The following is a 17,513-nucleotide window of genomic DNA, read 5'->3' as shown; positions in this document are numbered from 1 at the left end:
TAAAACAGCCTACATTCCTCTGCGCAGCTGTGCAAACGAAAGCCACCACACCACTGTCATAATTCAATTCGGTCCATCCCGTCACAAGCCCCACAGCACCTCACTGACCCTGTCATCGCCTGGTGACCTGGGCCACACCCCCATCGGGGTCGATCCCACCCAATCACCGTTACCGTCGACGGCAGCTGACCACTAACCATCGATCGGCCGCGCGGTGCGACGCGTGGTCCGAGCCGAACCCGTCATCACACCGCTCTGATCTCACGGCCCGCCGGCCGGCCTGACCCCGATACCGTCACGGGGCCACCGGAAACGGGTCCCGTGTGTGGGTTGTATTGTGTCACGCGCAGGCAGAGCTCACTGTGGCCACCCGGAGAGCTGCGTGAGCGGCGCTGCCGTGACGGTGGCAAAATGAACGGAGACGACTCCAAACAGAGCTCATATTCGTCAGGGACGGATAATTTTTAGTCGTGTATCGGCAGGTTTCTAGAGAGGAAAGCGAGATAGCGAGAGAAACAAAGAGAGAGGGGAAGTGAGGGAGGGAGGGAGGTGGAGCGCAGGATATCGCCCGCACGGAGGAAAGACTAACACCAGGTGGATGCCTGCCGGCCAGCTGCACGTCGCATTACCGTCCGTCGACACGAAACACCCGGTGCCGACGTAACCAGCGGCGGCACTTCCGACGAGAAACGTACGTCAAAGCGAGTTCCCCTCCACCCCAGACACCACCGCACGAGCACACCGCAACTCGCAGCGGTGAAACCGAGAGTTGGGCCGGCTGGTGTGGTGATGAAACCGCTCACACGAGGGCGACGACCTCCTGGGCCGGCCGGGAGCCGATTTCCACCCGAGCGACAGACCGATACATTCTCCTCGTGAAAGAAGGTGTCCTAAGATATGAGACGTTTCTCTCCAGTCTCTGTGTCAAAGTCTCGCACCAGGCGATGGAGAGTTGCCTATCCCAGCGGAAACAGCACGCCCACAGTGATGAGACTATCAGTCATTAAATGAATTCAATCAAATATCAGATCTGTAGAGAAAATCACCTTCCTTCAGAGTGTCACCGCCCGAGCGCCACCAACTCGATGCCAGCACCTCATGACCTCGAACCGTCCACCTCACCCCCAGCTACCGTGGTCCATCCGACCCTCACTTGACTCACGAACAGGTCGCCTGCGGGCGTGTCGCTCCGTGACCGATTGATTGTCAGAGCCGTGTTGGCGCCGGCTGACGGCGTGTCAGCGGCCCGAACTGACGCCTCCGGGCCCGCTGGGACGCACCTGCACCAAGGCCCCCCAAGGGACGACCTCCGAGGGTGTTTGGCGCATGCATCATTTATCAGCCACCTCTGCAGACATTCCACTAGACAGCCAAGGAAGACGGCGCCGGCGGCCCTGGACCTCGGTTGTTTGATGTAAATAATGTTACAACTCCTATGGATCGTCCCAGAAGTCCGCAGCTTTCCGTGAAGAGAAAGCCAATGGTATCCAGCTCTCCGCGTTAGGCTAATGCAATCGGAACCGCTACAATTCATCACACTCATGGAACACCTCACTCGAGAAAATGGCACCCGCATAAAACGCTGGCCTGGTACCGACAAATTCTCATCACGCAAGCGATGAAAAATGTCTGCCAAAAACAATGGAGCTCACGTCATCTTTCCGGAAGCACGCCCATGTCGCAGAGCCACAGGTGACAGGATGCAAGACCAGGCTCACAGCACGACAGTATCGCCATTTCCATGAACGAGAGGCCGCCATTGACTCATGCGCGGCTCGACGCCAACCAATTCCGGACAAAAACAATACGCCGGCTCAGGACCAATATTTGCCGAGTCAACAGAGAAAACCACCACCACCACCTCAAAGGGAAACATCGTATGGCGCGAAAGTGGCCTCGCCTTCCATTGACCGAATGACACGAGTCGGCGTTTGGTGGAGTGCGGAAGGAGCCACTCCGCCCACGGACAGCGTCCCAGGAGGGAAAAGAGCCGCACTCGAGGACCCAAGGGCACGAGCGAAGTCGGCAATACGGCAGACACCTGTCGCGTGCAGTCAGGTGCCACCTGTGCCACGGCCAGCAAACGCTGCCATCCGGTACGACCAGTGCTGAGGCGACCGGAAGCCAGCGTCGTTCAAGCCAGACCGCACACCACTGGGGACCTCGGCAGTGTCTACTGCACCACACCCGGCCAGAAAGCGAAAGCGGTATCATCTGTTACTGTCCGAACGGTCGTTTCACATTACGGCGCTAACGGAACAGTGACATTTAAATGCAGAGCTTTATTGCAGACCATCACGTAAATGTAAGAAGTGAGGGACTACTTTGTACAACGAGCGACACCCTACATCAAAGAAAATTTGTCTTGCTCAAACGTTTGGGAGCGAACTTCTAAGAATCGGTGACGTTTTACAGCAGCCGTGTCGTGGTTCTGTCATTCACAAAGTGGTCACTGTCTGCGTACGGGATGGAAATATAAGCCGATGATTCTGGGAGTGCGTAAGATTTGAATAGCCTGCGAGCCTTCTATGCAAAACGTGACTCCGAGGCCTATCGTAACGTCAATCAATACACAGCTGCTGATGCATATTCAACGACTCACGCGAGTACTCTATCGTAGGCACGCATAGTTAACGAGGACATTGTATGGAAAGCCAGTGACTGTCGTGTTTCTTGATCCTGTGTTCTACCACGTCTCCAATTTCTTCCGATTCATTATACCGTGCATACTTCTCTGCAGGATCCTCATCCCTGCCATCTCTAGACACTGGAGCGCCCGAGCGCCCCCGCAACAGTCACCTTCCAGGAAGAAGCCAGTGCCTCCCGCCACATGTCTGACCTCATCAACACAGCCGACCCGTCACCAGAGGGGAGCCGATTACCGAAGCCACAAGACAATCCCTCTACGTCCATCCTGTGGAGAAATGACAAAGCTGCTTTGCGAAAGCCAGGCAGGATGACAAATAACACAAGCGCAGGGCAGAGAGCTGCATGAGGCAAGGAATAATATCGAGAATGATATAGCTGGACGAGACGGAGGAGAACGTGGGCGGAAGCATGACAAACTATGTCGATTGAGGAGCAGGGAAACTGACAGGGGCGGACCGGAACGTAACTGGACGCTACTAAACGTCTCAACGAGTCACGAGATCGTTAAATCACGTGGCTGCGGACCTTCGGGCGTCGTGCCGTGATCCTGCGGAATAGCTGCCGGTGCCAAGGCCGGGACGTCGCCGTCCTCGGGTCGGCTCAGACATGCTGCCGAACACATCCATTGTCCGCCGCTTCACCCATCCACCCTCGCAGACACGGAACATCCATCAGAGATCTAAACGACCAGCTGCCAATTCAGAGACCTTGTGTTTTCACTTGTCACACACCCACGCCAGCTAGTGAATCGACAGCTCATCGTTCGACAGCGATTCCCTAGCACACCTACGATGTAGGAGCCCATCCAGGCTTGAACAGCTGGCTCGGAAGCATCACTCACATCTCCAACTCAACAGCAACTCGACCAACATTGCGTCACCAATCAACCTCAATCAGCAAAACCCATCACAAAAGCCATCATCAATCTCAACACACAGATGCTTATTTCACTGATGTATCCAGCGCCAACTCCGTTCAGACCCGCGTCTGTACCATGGCGGCCAGCATCGGTGCGTATTTACTCGTCAAGGTCGGCCCGGCCAGCCCCGCATTCCGTTCAGCGCCCAACGCCGCCCTGTCCGCCGCAGACGAGATACCAGTCACGCGGAACCGAGCCGCGTCCAGACACTGAACAAAAACGCCCAGCGGCCGCGCTCAGGCATTGGTAACGGTAGCGGTAACTGCATGACGCCGATGGTAACGGTGCGCGGTGTGGCGTCCGAAGCACTTTGATGAACGACTGAATGGAATGGCTCCCACAATCGCGACGGACATGATCACATCACACAGGTGGCACCAAGGCTGAGACCGTTTCGTCCAAACACGGGCACGCACAAACAGATAACGAGCAGACGCTGCGTGTACCGTTTCTCGTTCCTACATCAATGCTCTCTTCTGCGGGCTGTTCCATTCGTCCCGATCAACTTCCACAACACGCTGAGAACATCCCCGCAGATGAGCGGTGATTGGAACCGACATTAGTGGGCGGCTGATGTGCCCCCAGCGGTGGAGAGCCGCAGTAGAGGCCGGGCCGTGACCGGTGGGCGCGGGGTACCGGAGGTGACGTCAGTCCAGGCTGCACAGAGCCGCAGCAGGTCGCCCGGGGACGTCCGCTTGGCCACCAGCCAGCCGGTAACTGGAAGTCAGCCGGTGACCTGGGTCACGTCGCCACGGTGTGCTCGGCCATACGGTGTGACGTTGTGTCGTGTTACCCTGGCACGTCGTGTTATGAAACTGACCTTTTACAAACTTACAAACACGCACTTATGTGTGTCCTCTGCTTATGGGTGGCCTCTCCTTCCTCTTTTTCGAATCAAGGTTATCGGCAAACACTTCAATGTACTTTTCCAAACAGCAAATTTACAAAGAAAAACTTCTCAACAAACATCAAATAAGGCTTCTTTATGCATCTAACATCCACCAAAAACTTCGTCGTCTCAAAAACAGGCGCGTTTGTGTCAAACTTCTACCGCGTTAGATCAGCCAGACGACGCGCCAGGAGCCGTGCGAGACGTGTCAAGCCGTGATAGAGCGGTCTCGGCTTCAGGTTCGGGCGACGACGCCGTCGACACGCGCGATCTTTTCGTTGGCTCGGTGCGCGACTCGCGATGACGCGTTTAACACGAGCGCTGGCAGCTACAGGTGACGCCTGTCGACGTCACCGTCTCTGCACGTCCGCTCCGCACAATGGGTGCTCTCTGGGCGCCCCTCACTGGACGGACAGGGGCACTGGAGCGAGCAGCGCACCCTCAGCTGTCGCTGACAGCCACTGACAGCCAACGACAGCCGCTCCGCAGCAGCCGACAGTGGTAAGATAGAGTCAAAGCGCCAGCATCCAGCTGCGATTTCCAGATTGACACCATTCGACTTCAACAACCATCGAGACCCTGATGTGCCCCTGGCAATGATTCATCCGACCTTGCATGATCGTCACCCATGACTGGGTGAAGTATGTCTCAGTTGAGTGGAACTGATACGGTGTAGGAAAACGACAAACATTGCCGCCTGATATGCATTGCACAGAGCCTCCAAGCCCCTAAGCTTGCAGCTACAAAGCCGCAAAGGATGGCCGTGACGACCCCGCATCAATACACGTGTTTCCCCGATTTTTACGCCAAACATGACGGAAAACACAAGCCACTGCCACAAACAGAATGCAGCCGAATTCCCCGAACGCGACGGTGACCACCCCTGCGGCCGCAAAAGGTCATCAAGACATGAGTCATGCCAAATCCATATTACATGAGCGCCGGCCGTACATTCCTGTCTGTAGGCTGACCATGTGCTCATGTGACCTGCACATGGCACCGCGCGCAGGCCGACCGGCCGGCGGGACGGAGCGGCGCACCACCACCACCTCTGCCGCCACCGGTCGGTCAGAGGAACAGGCTGTTGATAAACCGGCATCAACAGAGCGGCGGCGGCCGAGGCCGCTCCGCCCGCTGCCAAGTGACCCCGAAATTAGCCGGCCCAGAGCGTCCGGCGGGACCCCGACTGAGCTTAGAGTTCCGGAGCACAGAGACGAGCATCTAGAACGCAGTTCGCCACATTCAGGGTGCAAGAACATTTAATGAGATGCCTTCTCAAACCCATGTGTAGATAACACGGACGCTGGCAGGAAAAACTACATTGCAACAACGACGTAGCTTGTTAAACGATCAACCGATGACACCCTTGTTATCAGCACTGCACGAAGAAGGGCCTTCGACACAAGAAAATCTTCACAACACACACACACCTCCTTCTCGAGAAGTGTGCCTGAACTACGTAACATGGGATTAGAAGGCTCCACGGGTCAATCAACTTTGTAAATTCAAAATGCATGCATCAGCATTGCGGAACTAACGCAATCTGTGCCTGGCCCGCCACTGTTCTGTTTCGACATCCAGCCACGAGTGGACTGAATGAGCGCGACCCGTCACCCGTGAAGGACCCATGTCGTCAGAGGCAGCACAACCATCCCGCCGCCTCTCCTTTCCCCAACAGCTCATACCCCCAGCCTCCGGCGCTCTGCCCGACCAACTGCCGGCCTCCGGTGCAGACCCATGAACCGCTGGCGCACGGTCCATGTCGCCGCCCCTCTATGGCCAGTAGCGGAGCGGTGGCGGTCCGGTCAGTCACGACGTGGCCCAGCGGCGACCACCCAAACCGAGCGCTTTCGCCGAAAATCACCGCGTGAAAACGGAACGGCACAACTGGCGAGGAGGGGGCGGCTATGCCCGTTCCGTGGGACCGGTTTCTCTGGGCGGTGCTCCACCAATGTGGGCGGCGGCGCCGGGGGCAGTGCTGATGTCAGGCAGTCCAGCTAGGCTCCCTTCTCCACAAGCTGTCGTCAGGGATTGGACGCCGGAGCAGAGGGGTCGTCTGGTCCGAGGCTGGGACTTCACAGGCGCCGTCGAAGGTGGCATTCTCAAGGCTGGCGGCTTTTTACAAGTTCAACGTCCTGACCCAGATAGTGCCGGGGTCGGCGGCCGGGCGCCCCGACGTCGGCACTTTCACTGGCCGCCGCCGCCGCTGACGGTGCCCCAGGGTACGGGAGCCAGGCGGGGGGCGGAGACGGACCGAGCGGCGCTGCGAACAATGGCAGACCACAGAGAGGAGCCCAGGACATGGACACCGTGCCCATAGATAGAACTGCTGGGGGCCAATCGGCAACATTGGCGGGGTCCTCTGCACTGATATCAACGGCAGTATCAGTCGCCGTTGACTGGTAGTCAGTCACATTGACTGACACTGAATGGGGACATATATGGCCGGTATTTAATTAAACGTCGTTGTGAGATGTGAATGGACGCGTTGACCGGAATAAATTGACGAGACAGCTGTTTTGCAACAAGCCATTGTTCAAGCCTCTGCTTTGGCAAAGCAGTGACAATTTTGCCAAACAAGCCGCTAATGAGCAAGAACACCGGCAGTCTTGCTCGATGGGTGGGGTTCGTCAGCAATAAGTACCTGAAGCAAAGCTGGGCCCTTTACACAAAGGTCGATAGGAGCCGAAATATACACCATATTTCATTGGAGACGGGTTGGGTCCTTCATCATTCATCAGCAGACCCTTACGTGCGATGACCTTGTAGCGTATGATCAACCGCTTTCCTCAGATGGGCCATAAACGTTTAGGATATGAGGGGGATCGGAAGGCCGATAAGCCAGCGCTGCCTCCCACCAACACCGGCCTCCCGTTGAGCGGAGCCTCACGCTGTTCAGTCGGCTTCCCGTCCAATCAGGTTGTGACCTTGCGGGCCGCGACACGGCGGGCCTCGCGGGCGGGCGCATGTCAGACCGCACCTGGCTTCAATAGCACTCGACATAACCCGGCAACAACAGCGTCATTCAGTGCACGCGACGAGCGCGGCTCGGCGCACCGCCCGCATCAAACAGTGGCTCACCACGATCACAGCGTCGCTCCAATGTCGTGGCGTAGATCATACCCCGCTGACGTCGCACCGGGCAGCGGTGCAACGCGCTCTGGAGGCCGCACTGGGTGCTTGTATGCCGCAGACGGCGTCCACTATTCATGACCCGTGCACTCGCGCAGCGCCCGGCGGGAGACCATTCAGCCCGGTGCCAGCAGACCCGTGGCGTCAGACGTCCGACCGACCTCAGCTCGGCGGTGAGGTCAGCGTGCGGACCTCATAGCGGCGCCGTGCGCTGCATGAACGGCATTCTAACTCAACTAGGCTCGGAGAAAGGGTGTTTGACGCCCTCGCCTCCCCCACGGCTAGTCAGTTTAGTTCGTCTACGGCGGTCCAGTAACACATGACGACTGACCAACGCCGGCACTCCGCACGTTTTGCGCCCGGTGTGCAGAGCCGTGCAACACGTACGCGACACAGAACAACGCAGCGCGCCACGTGGACGCGCCAGGTTAGAGTGCTGTGGTGCGATGCGGCGACGGTAGAATTTCGCAGTTCGTACATCATTTCAGCCGTCTAATGAGGTGGAGTTGATATCGTATCGCTGATTGCATTGTTTCAGTTGCAGTGTTTTGATATGCACGACGAGCATAATCGATTTTCCGATGGAACCATCGCATAGGTGAAGGTCCCACGACAGCGATCAACTATCTGGTTCATCAAAAGCTCGCCGAAATCGTAACGGGTTGTGTTTACATGTCACCGACAGCGGCCACAGCCTGGCTGATCGATCTGTGTAGCCGAGTCCGACCCAGAATCACAGGTTCGAACGCGACTGACCAGTGGCGGATCGCCGCCCACCCGATCGGCTCTGCAGTCTGCACTGACGCTGACGCAACAGCAGCGGCTAGCAAGGACACGGGGTGTCACCCCCCAATCGTGAGGTACGGACCTAAGGGGCGTGGCCGACCACTGGGAATGAAAGGTCACCGCTGGATACCGACTGTGATAGCCACATCAAACACAGATGAGTGATTGTCGGCGAACTTTGGAAAACGGGGCCCAGATCGAATAAACACTGAGCCAAAAGTTTATGTGGGAAGTTAAATGGACTTCACCTAACTGCGATTTTAGGCGGTCGCTGCCACTGAGTGAGTAAAGTGAGAGCTTAAGTGACCCAGGAAATGGCATTTAACATTTGGCGATTAAGCGATCCACTAAGCCAGATTTGCTTTTGCAACGGGAACATTTTGTGAAACGACTAAGCTAGCTGGAAGCGGATATTCCAGAAGAGCGACCTTTTCTCAGCATTTTCAGTACCCATCATATTCAGTTCAGCATGCACAATTCTTTCCTGATCTAAGTCGCAATTGCAGAGTGCCAAGCCTCTGACACCGCACCTCGTCCCAGCTGAGAGTCGCACGGCCCCTCACGAGTGGCTCTTATCAGCTGGACGGCGCCGGTAGGCCCACCGACGACCCCACCGCGCCGGCCAGACGTCGGCCCAGTTCTCCGAAAACTGCGCCACGACCACCGGCATCGCAGATCGGCCACGATCACAATGGTGTTTATGTCGTGCTTTAGTATGGCCACTGACAGCATTGGACTAACCAACGCAGTTAGTGCATTGCGCTCTGTGGTCACTCTGATAATGATCCCGGATTAAATCAATCTTACTCTATCCAACATGAATGCACTGCCGCTATTCAGACATGCATTATCCCCCCCCCCAAAAAAAAAATCATACATGAATGGCAACCGTCGCTCAGTTCATTGCTATAGGTTGGTTTATCACCATTACCAACTTGTGAAATCATTCTGAACATATTATTGTTGACTTAATGACAACTCTCGAGTGCCGGTACTAGAATAAAAAAACGAAGCACTTGTGGTTCGCCAGTAAAAAAGAGTAGGTGGACCGGTGATGGAATGCTTGATAAATAGCGAAAACGTGAAAGACCCTGAGTCCTAAACCTTTAACAGATTACCATACAATACCACATCAAAGCCCACAAAAGGGGAGTGGGGTTAATATTGAATTCCCAAGGTCCCCGAGCTTGCCTCCCACCACTCAGATCCGCTGCCCTTGACACGAGGGCGTCGCTACACGGACGCGAACGTGGGAGAAATACTGACAAATTGTGACCATCGTTTAGCATTCCGAGTTCTGTCCGCCCTGACGGCGTTCAAACAAACTCGGGAGATCAGCGCGGGCTCACGTGTCCTCGCCAATGTCACAGTTCCATTTCTCAGACGACACCTGAGCGGCTCGGCCGTGACGTCACTCATAAATCACCGTCCATCATCTCTGCATGACACGGCGGTGGCCAAGCACAGAGTGAGTGGCATCTCGACTGGCAACGACGCTGTCCGACGACCCTCCAGGCTCCCCAAGCTAGCCTCGCTAATGTATTCAAAACCGCCGCAATCCCTCTGAAGCCCCAGTTGGGTACATTTGCACCGACGGCAGCCACTGGCCCTACGAGATGCTAATAATGACGTAAACATCGCTACGAACCGGCGCCGGCGCGACGGCCGCCACCAATCGGAAGCTGCGAACGTGATAGCTTCCAACAGATAACCGTGCATCGCCCGGTGGCGGCCCAAGCAGCGGCCCTGGGTGCGACCACCCGAGCAGCCCGCACTTAGACAGCCGGCTGGCTCCACCGTCCATCGGTCAGCCGGTCGGACCGTTACATCTTATCTGAGGCTGTTCAGGCGCGAGCTAACTGCTGACTGAGAGTCCGCAGGCATCTCCCAGACATCCATCAAACGCACCAGCGCCACAGGCGCGGCGCAGTCGAGCATAGAGCCACGGCGGCTCGCGAGCGCTCTGCACCAGGATGTTATCAGCGCGCGCTCGTTATTAACGCGCAGTTGCGCCACACATCCTGCCACACACGGTGCGCGGCGCGTCCTTAAAAATGTCCCAATTACTTCCCTCCAGCGCGCCTGTGCGTCGGTGCCGTTCCGGCCCTCCGGCGATTGGAGGGCGTTCTCACCCGCTCTCCATCGATCCGCCTACGCCCCACGCCGCCGCCGTCCCCGGGACAGGCCGGAAGCGGGCCGACGTGCTCCGTGACATTGACACGCCGCTCCAAGGGCACGGCCGAGTGTAAATGCGTTGCGCGCGCGCTGCCGCCGCACGCATATGGCCCCCGCGGCGGCGGTGGTGTGGGCGGCGGCGGCGGCGGCGGCGGCGGTGCTGGAGGGCGGTGGCCAAACCGGTACGGCGGGGTGGTAACAGAGCGGGCGGGGTGGGAAGCGGAGGTATAGGAGCGATGGAGCGATAGCAGGCTGCAAGGTGCGAACACCGTCAGCCACAGCGGCCAGAGGTGGACAATGGTGTGCGAGCAGCTGCCTCCCACGGTGGCCAGGCACCGCGGCCAGACATCGCTCCCTCGCCGGCACTTAGCCCCGCCACTCGTGCGAGCCACACTGACTGTTCAGCGCGCGGTGCTCCACCGCCACAGCCGGTCGGCGAGGTAATTTGCCGTTCAGAAATTCACGCAATCCTGCCGCCCTCGAGCGCCGCCGTTTCCGGTCAAAACATGCGATCAGTTTCGGTCAAAACACACAGACCTCGCTAGCAACGCGGTCCCGTCCGGGAAACGCATCGATATCAAAGGGGCAGACCAGCGAGGCACGCCTGATTAATCGGATAAGGCCGCCGATCGACAACGCCACGATATCAGGAGGCGAGGTCGACTGGCTTCAATGGCAGCGCGCTTCTCATCCAAGCGACTAATGAAACGCTTTCATCAAAGGAGAAAAGCTGTTGGAGTTTGTGACCCAGAACAACAGATGCCTATGTCAAAGGTCTCATTCAAGCAGCACAGCTATCAGCCGCGCTGACGCCTTTCTGATGTGGCGCGAACCGTAAAATATTTTCCAAACAACTGGAGATGGTAGATCTATCTAAATTACCAAGAACCTGCAACAATGTAAGCTGATATCTTCACAGAAGAGCTTTCGTAAAACGGCACTACTATTCTGGGACTTTGGAGATTATGTAGCGTTACTTACTTCGATGCGAAACATAACCAGTTGATGTTCACCTCCCAAGAAGTTCACCCACCTTTGTTTGCCGAACCCCATTAGACCGACCCCAGTCTCCCCTCCCACCGCGCAGCACCCCGACCCCGGTGTGTCGAGGTCACCTTGTGGCGTCCAGCATTAGCCGGCCACTAAAATTACGCCTCCCTCCCCGCGCCGTCCCGGTCGGACGGCCGGAGCTGAGTTACGGGGTCACACCGCGCCGTCCAGCCGGCGCAGGAGAGCGCTGCAGACGTTGATACATCGACCCACTCAGAGCGTCGATACCGCCAAACGGCCAGCGAAGTTACGAGCCGGGAAGCGCGCTACGTCAAAGGAGATGTCGAGCGCCAGATGTGTACGGGCGAGGCTAAACGACATGGAGCGAATGGCACGGAGATAGAGCATAAAAGCGTACAGCTGCGGTGATTAAAAGCTGAGCCAAGTCGTGATCGTCAGTTCGCGGTGGACTGGCCATGCGACAGCAGTCAACATCCACACCCATTTCGCAGAAAGCCGGCTTGCTTTGTGGTCGCTATCTGGTTAGATCCTTTTTAAACCGGAAAGCAGGGAACCGGCTAAACTGACGTAAACAGCCCCTTGCAGCGACTCATTTCTCCTGGCCCAAGGCAAGCAAAAGTAAATAATTAAACAGACGACGGTCTAAGTGTTTTGCATCCAGTGGCACGACACGGGTGAAATCAATGTGTCGGCGGCCTTGCCCCAAATTTACATGAGCTTCCCTGCAACCACTTCAGCTTCAAATGCAAAATAGCGCAACTCCATTGCGTAAATCTATCACAAAGATTCGCTGAAACAACCCAAGCAGATGTCCGATCCTCACACCAATCGCGCAGCAGATGCCTGACTCCTAAACCAACAGAATTCGGCAGACACCCGAAGCCAGGAAGCCAGAAGAGTCCGGAGCGCGTCCGCTTACAGATGACAGTCCAGCTGCCGTCGACAGTTGGCTGACAGTTGACTGTCACCGCTGTCAGCGTCTGCTCCGAGCCCGCGTTCATCTGCTTTGTTTTGAGTCTGTCTGGTGACTCTGCCGGGACCATCGCGGCATTCACCGCCAGCTGACCGGGCCGGCTCGTCTGCGGCTCGACCGACCCCCCTCGGCGCCGGCAGTCGCTCCGCCCACACCCGCCGCCGGGGTCCGACCGGGGTTACACCCGCGGACACAGCCAGAACAGGCGCCCGCCGACCGAGCTGCGGGGGTCTGTACACAGCGCCATTGACCGGCCGCACGGCGCCGCCCCCGCCGGCGTCCTCCGGGAGATGGATGGCCAGCAGAGGCGGCTTGCCCTCCGACCTCCGGCCCACGCACCGCTGCTCGAGCCCCGGCACTGGCCGGCGCCTGATCCTCACAGAGACGAGCCGCATCTCTCACACCACTGAAACGGGAGTCGCATCTCTCACACACTACTGAGACGGGAGCCGCATCTCAGACAGTGCAGTGAGTGCCTCGGAGTCGTAAAAACAGTCACGGCCACGGTCGACCGCAGACAGCGATCAAAAGGAGGGCGCGGGATGGAGGCGTACCCTAATCCGGGGCGAGCCGCCTCGTGCGCGCCAGATAACACCGCACCAGTCAGCCATTCAGCCAACCATTCACCTGTATAATTTGATTCACCGGGGCGGCGGCGGCATAATTAAGCCGGGCCCGCCCAGATAAACACGGCCTAAACACACTCGACGCATTCGAGTGGGACGCGAAAGGCGAGCATCGGACGAGCTCATCGCTCAGACAGGCACCACGGTGAATATCAAACACCGGTCTGCCCAGCCCAGCCAGCCCGGCCTACCAGACCTCACGTCATGAAATAATAAATGCTCGGTCATGACTACAAGGCGTCACGTCAAAATGTAACGACCACTGAAGGTGATCGACAACACGATCGAAAACACAGCTCCGCCCACGCGCGCATTCTCGCCAAAGAGCCACTCCTGTTTTCCATCGCTGAAGTTCGACACTTCAAGGCGAGCGCCAACAGCTCATTTCCGGAACGCATACCGCCTCGGAGCCAATCGGGCGCGAGTCGCCGCAGCCTGCGGCGATCAAACACCGCGTGTCCCCAGAGACCGCGGCGTCGTGTCAAATCCGCCAGGACGCGGCGCCGCTGGCACCAGCGCGCACCAGTCCACTACATCATCGGCAGACTGAAATATGTCGGCAGGGGAGACGATCTCCCCCGACGGGTCCGTTTCACCATCCGAGGTTCGCGCTGAGAGAGCTGGAGTTTCGCGCTGAGACAGCGGCAGCGCTGGAGGTCGTACTGGAGGCGGCGGAGAAGGCCGGGTGGCATCGGGAAGTTATTCATGGACTTATGCTAATGTAAAGCCGCCGCATCAGACTCCCCGAGCCGCGGGGTGGGCCGACGGATGAGGCTGGAGCCTCCGATAATGGCGGAAAGCTGCGGTCTGACACACAGACCGAGCGTATCGCCTCACACAACAGCAGGGAAACTAATGGACCAAGTGGTCTGATGATGCGGCGAGTTCAACCAGCCGCCGAAGCCATTATTATGAGCTTCCATCGTTATCAACAAACCACTGCGGTTATCAACATTCAAAGCCAGTTGGGGAAATATTTGTGCAACCGGCTACAAACTGGTGAATTTTACGGTGGCTGGAATTGTGGAATACTTAACCGACTTTGATCTGCTCATCGGTGGCTAATGCTTAGCAGCCAATTAGTGAAGCAACATGCTCAACAAGAATGTAAAAATAGCGAATACTGATCTGTCTATTGACGTAACATCGGTGAGGGCCATAAAACCTCATGTTAATTTTTCCCCTTTGAGTTGCTCATTGACTCATCAATGAAGATGAACGAATTTACTTGATGAGCTAGGTCATTGGAAACAGGGGTAGCGGATGAGTTTACGATTAGAAAGTTGAGTGGAAACAAGATTTTGAGCAATTACTCTTTGAAAAAGATTTATTTCGGGTAACAAATGAGGTAACCGCTAGTGCGCATAGAAGCTTGACAAAACATCAGAAAAGTTAGCTGTACCTTCCAGTACCTCCAGTTGGTATTTTTCGCCAAAACCCCGACTATTTTGGACTGCGGCGACTGCTGAAGGAATTCAGCGTCATCCAGCGGCTTTCTCTGAGCCGATTACAGCCGGCGGCAGACCTGTTTGTCTCGAGTCGCACCAAACGAGGATGGCGGCGCCGAGGATGCCGCGGAGCTGCGATTATGCAGTCTTCGTCGGAACAAGTCCGCAGAATGCCTGCTACATTATTTAAAAGCATCTACAACTTCACACTTCAGAACTTCCTGAATTTGAAGTTCGCAATCAACAGCATTCCACCTTACCTACGTCTAGTATCCTGTAGAAGCAAGGCACATCGCCTCCAGGCACCCCGAGGTTACTTTGTCACCCCGACGTCAAAAAGCAGTCCGCTATTTCGATGTGCGTGCAGCCGTCCGGCGTCACCCCGTGTCGCCATTCGGCGGCGTCACGTGACGGCCAAACGAGTGTCTCGCGCTGGGCCCGCCCGCCTGACACACCGGCGACAGATGGGTTCACGCCGGCCGTGATGATGATGATGATGGCGATGATCTTGGCCTCGTGCGGCGTTCCTCACGTGACCGCCGATGGCAGACACCGTGACCCCACGCCAAGTGTTGTTGTCCCGTCGCACAATCCCTGGATCATTATGTCTAAAGGTCTGGCAATGTCTCCTACACAGATCCGCTCTAAACCCTTGGATTTCACTGCATAGATGCCAACTTTTCTCGTAGGAATCGCAGTCCATTTTCTGAAGTTTGAAAACTTAAACCAGAGTCCTAAGAGATTCACCTTCAGATTCACCTCAATTTAGAGTTATCTGGCATCAAATGGCCCCATACATCAGCTCCTCCTCAGGGATCCAACCGCATCCGGGGGTCACATTTACAACCGTTTGCGCTGACCAATTCCACCACCACAGGTCTGCCACTTTGTTACCTGTCATTTCCTTCCCTCACCCCCAGACGCTAGACTATCAGCACCCACAGCGTCCGGTTCGCCCACAGCTGATCTCAGAGGCTGGGAGTGCCGAGTGCAGAGGAGACGAGACGGTGACTTCCAAAGGCCGACCGCGCCCAAAGCTCCCACATACAACTGGGCTGGGTCGCCAGCTCAGGTCGTTGACCCTTTAAACAGAGATGGGTTTTAACACATGATCGCGTGATTGCCATGCGAGCCGGAAGTAATGCATCAGGATAACTGGTGAATCATGTTAACCACTCGATCAGGGCGGACTCCAGATGCGTGTGGCAAGGACAGAGTGTGATGATCGTGTCCAAATAGCACCGACTGAAAGGGAGCCGGGGAAGATCCCTGAACTGACCTGCATACCCGGACATTATTAGTTGCAATGCAGACATGCAATGTATCACCAAGACTTAGTAACCTTGCAGCGACCTACAGTTAGCCCTGAGCCGCTATTTGGGCCACATTTGTTCATTGAGGCGTTTAACTCCATTGCCCCAATTAACTCAACAGCCACACAACTACACAGCGAAGCCTACACCATCCCACTGGCAACAGTCTGCTGTTTTTCGTCATATCAACGAAAACGCATTAGGGAGCAGCTACCGGTTTGATGCATAAGCCTACTAAACGACAGCCTGACAAACTGACCATCATCCCCGAGCCGAACCGACGGGCCCTAATAAGCCGTCAAGTTTGCCGGGCTACGAAGGAGCGACCGGTTTTCCGAGAACGCGCCCGAGCTACCCACCGCCAGCCAGTCTAGTGCCTGGCTGACATCGGCGCATATCTCAGAGGCGAGGCAGCCGTGGCACAACAAGCCGGTGTGTTGTCATCACGCCACCGCGGTGCCAACTCAGCACCAGAACACACACACAACCACCGACCCAAGTGGCACATCAGCGCCGCAGTGGCGGCCTAACTCCCGAGCGAGCGGCGGCTCTAAATAGCGCCCAGCTCAAAACAGGTTTCTCGTAAAATCAATACCTGCCAAGACCAGCCGCTGGCGGTGGCGGCGGCAACGAGCGACCGAACGCCGGAGCCTGCCCGTGTCGGACCGCTACCACAGCAGAGCAGCAGACGTGGCCGGGCCGCGGATTTGTCAGCAGATAAAAACTGCAGCGATACCGCCGCCGCAGCGGACACACTTTCCTCGCGGCACGTTGCCGGGTGATGTTGCGAACCGGCATTGGCTGGACGACGCGCTGGGGACAGGCGGGTGGACACGCGGGTGGCGGACGGGGCTGGGTGTGGGGCCGTGCGGCGAACTGGCGGGGTGCGGCGATGGGGGCGACAGGGCGGTGCGGCCGAGTGTAGCCGGTAATGTGACTCGCGGCGGGCGGGCCCGCCACAGGTCCACCAGGCGCGAGTGCGACCCACGCGCACCGCGCCGCCTCCAGGTCAGGTTCGCCGCCATTGTTTGTCTCCGGAGCACTGCTCAGGCACGCCATGACTGTCGCCGCCGTCGCACCGTGCGCGACCGCCACCGCTGTAACCACCGGACCGTTCCCATTGGGACCGGTTATCGACGCTCGTGCAGGACCGGTGGCCGTTCCCACACCGTGCCCGGTGTCAGGCGGAAGGAACCGCCGCGTTAAATGGCCACCATAACACCTGTCCTCATGCCATCCCACCTGCTTAGAGGACCGACAAAGGAGCATCAGCTGTTCACCCATTGATTGGCACGAAAGGAGGCTGGCCGTTTGACGACAAGCTAGGCAGCTGGCCTACACACTGCGTCATTCGCTCGGTATCCCGTCCATACCGTACACCAATCAGCCCACCATCCGGCCGCGCCCACCGACGACGGTCGTGTCGCCGGATTTCCCAGAAGAGACCGACGAACACGCTGACACGACGACGACGCCCGTCGAACTCGACGAGCCGATGTCAGACGACGTCACGGCGACGGACACGGCGGGTGGCCGTCGGCCCGTTCGGCGCTCAAATTGGGACCGGGCCGGCGGCCACTGTCACCGGCGCG

The 17,513-nt window shown here is 57.2% G+C and overlaps 1 protein-coding gene across 4 annotated transcripts in view; it reads right to left on the bottom strand.

Annotated features, from left to right (window-relative positions):
• The window catches only part of LOC122384816 (dual specificity protein phosphatase CDC14AB-like), a 63,994-nt gene that overhangs the window by 22,978 nt on the left and 23,503 nt on the right, over positions 1–17,513 (bottom strand). The window lies entirely within an intron of this gene.

This window comes from Amphibalanus amphitrite, unplaced genomic scaffold (assembly GCF_019059575.1).
Source record: "Amphibalanus amphitrite isolate SeventyFive unplaced genomic scaffold, NRLGWU_Aamphi_draft 000199F_arrow, whole genome shotgun sequence".
Taxonomy (NCBI): domain Eukaryota; kingdom Metazoa; phylum Arthropoda; class Thecostraca; order Balanomorpha; family Balanidae; genus Amphibalanus; species Amphibalanus amphitrite.
The sequence above is the reverse complement of the archived record's forward strand: the minus strand, read 5'-3'. Positions and strand labels throughout refer to the sequence as shown.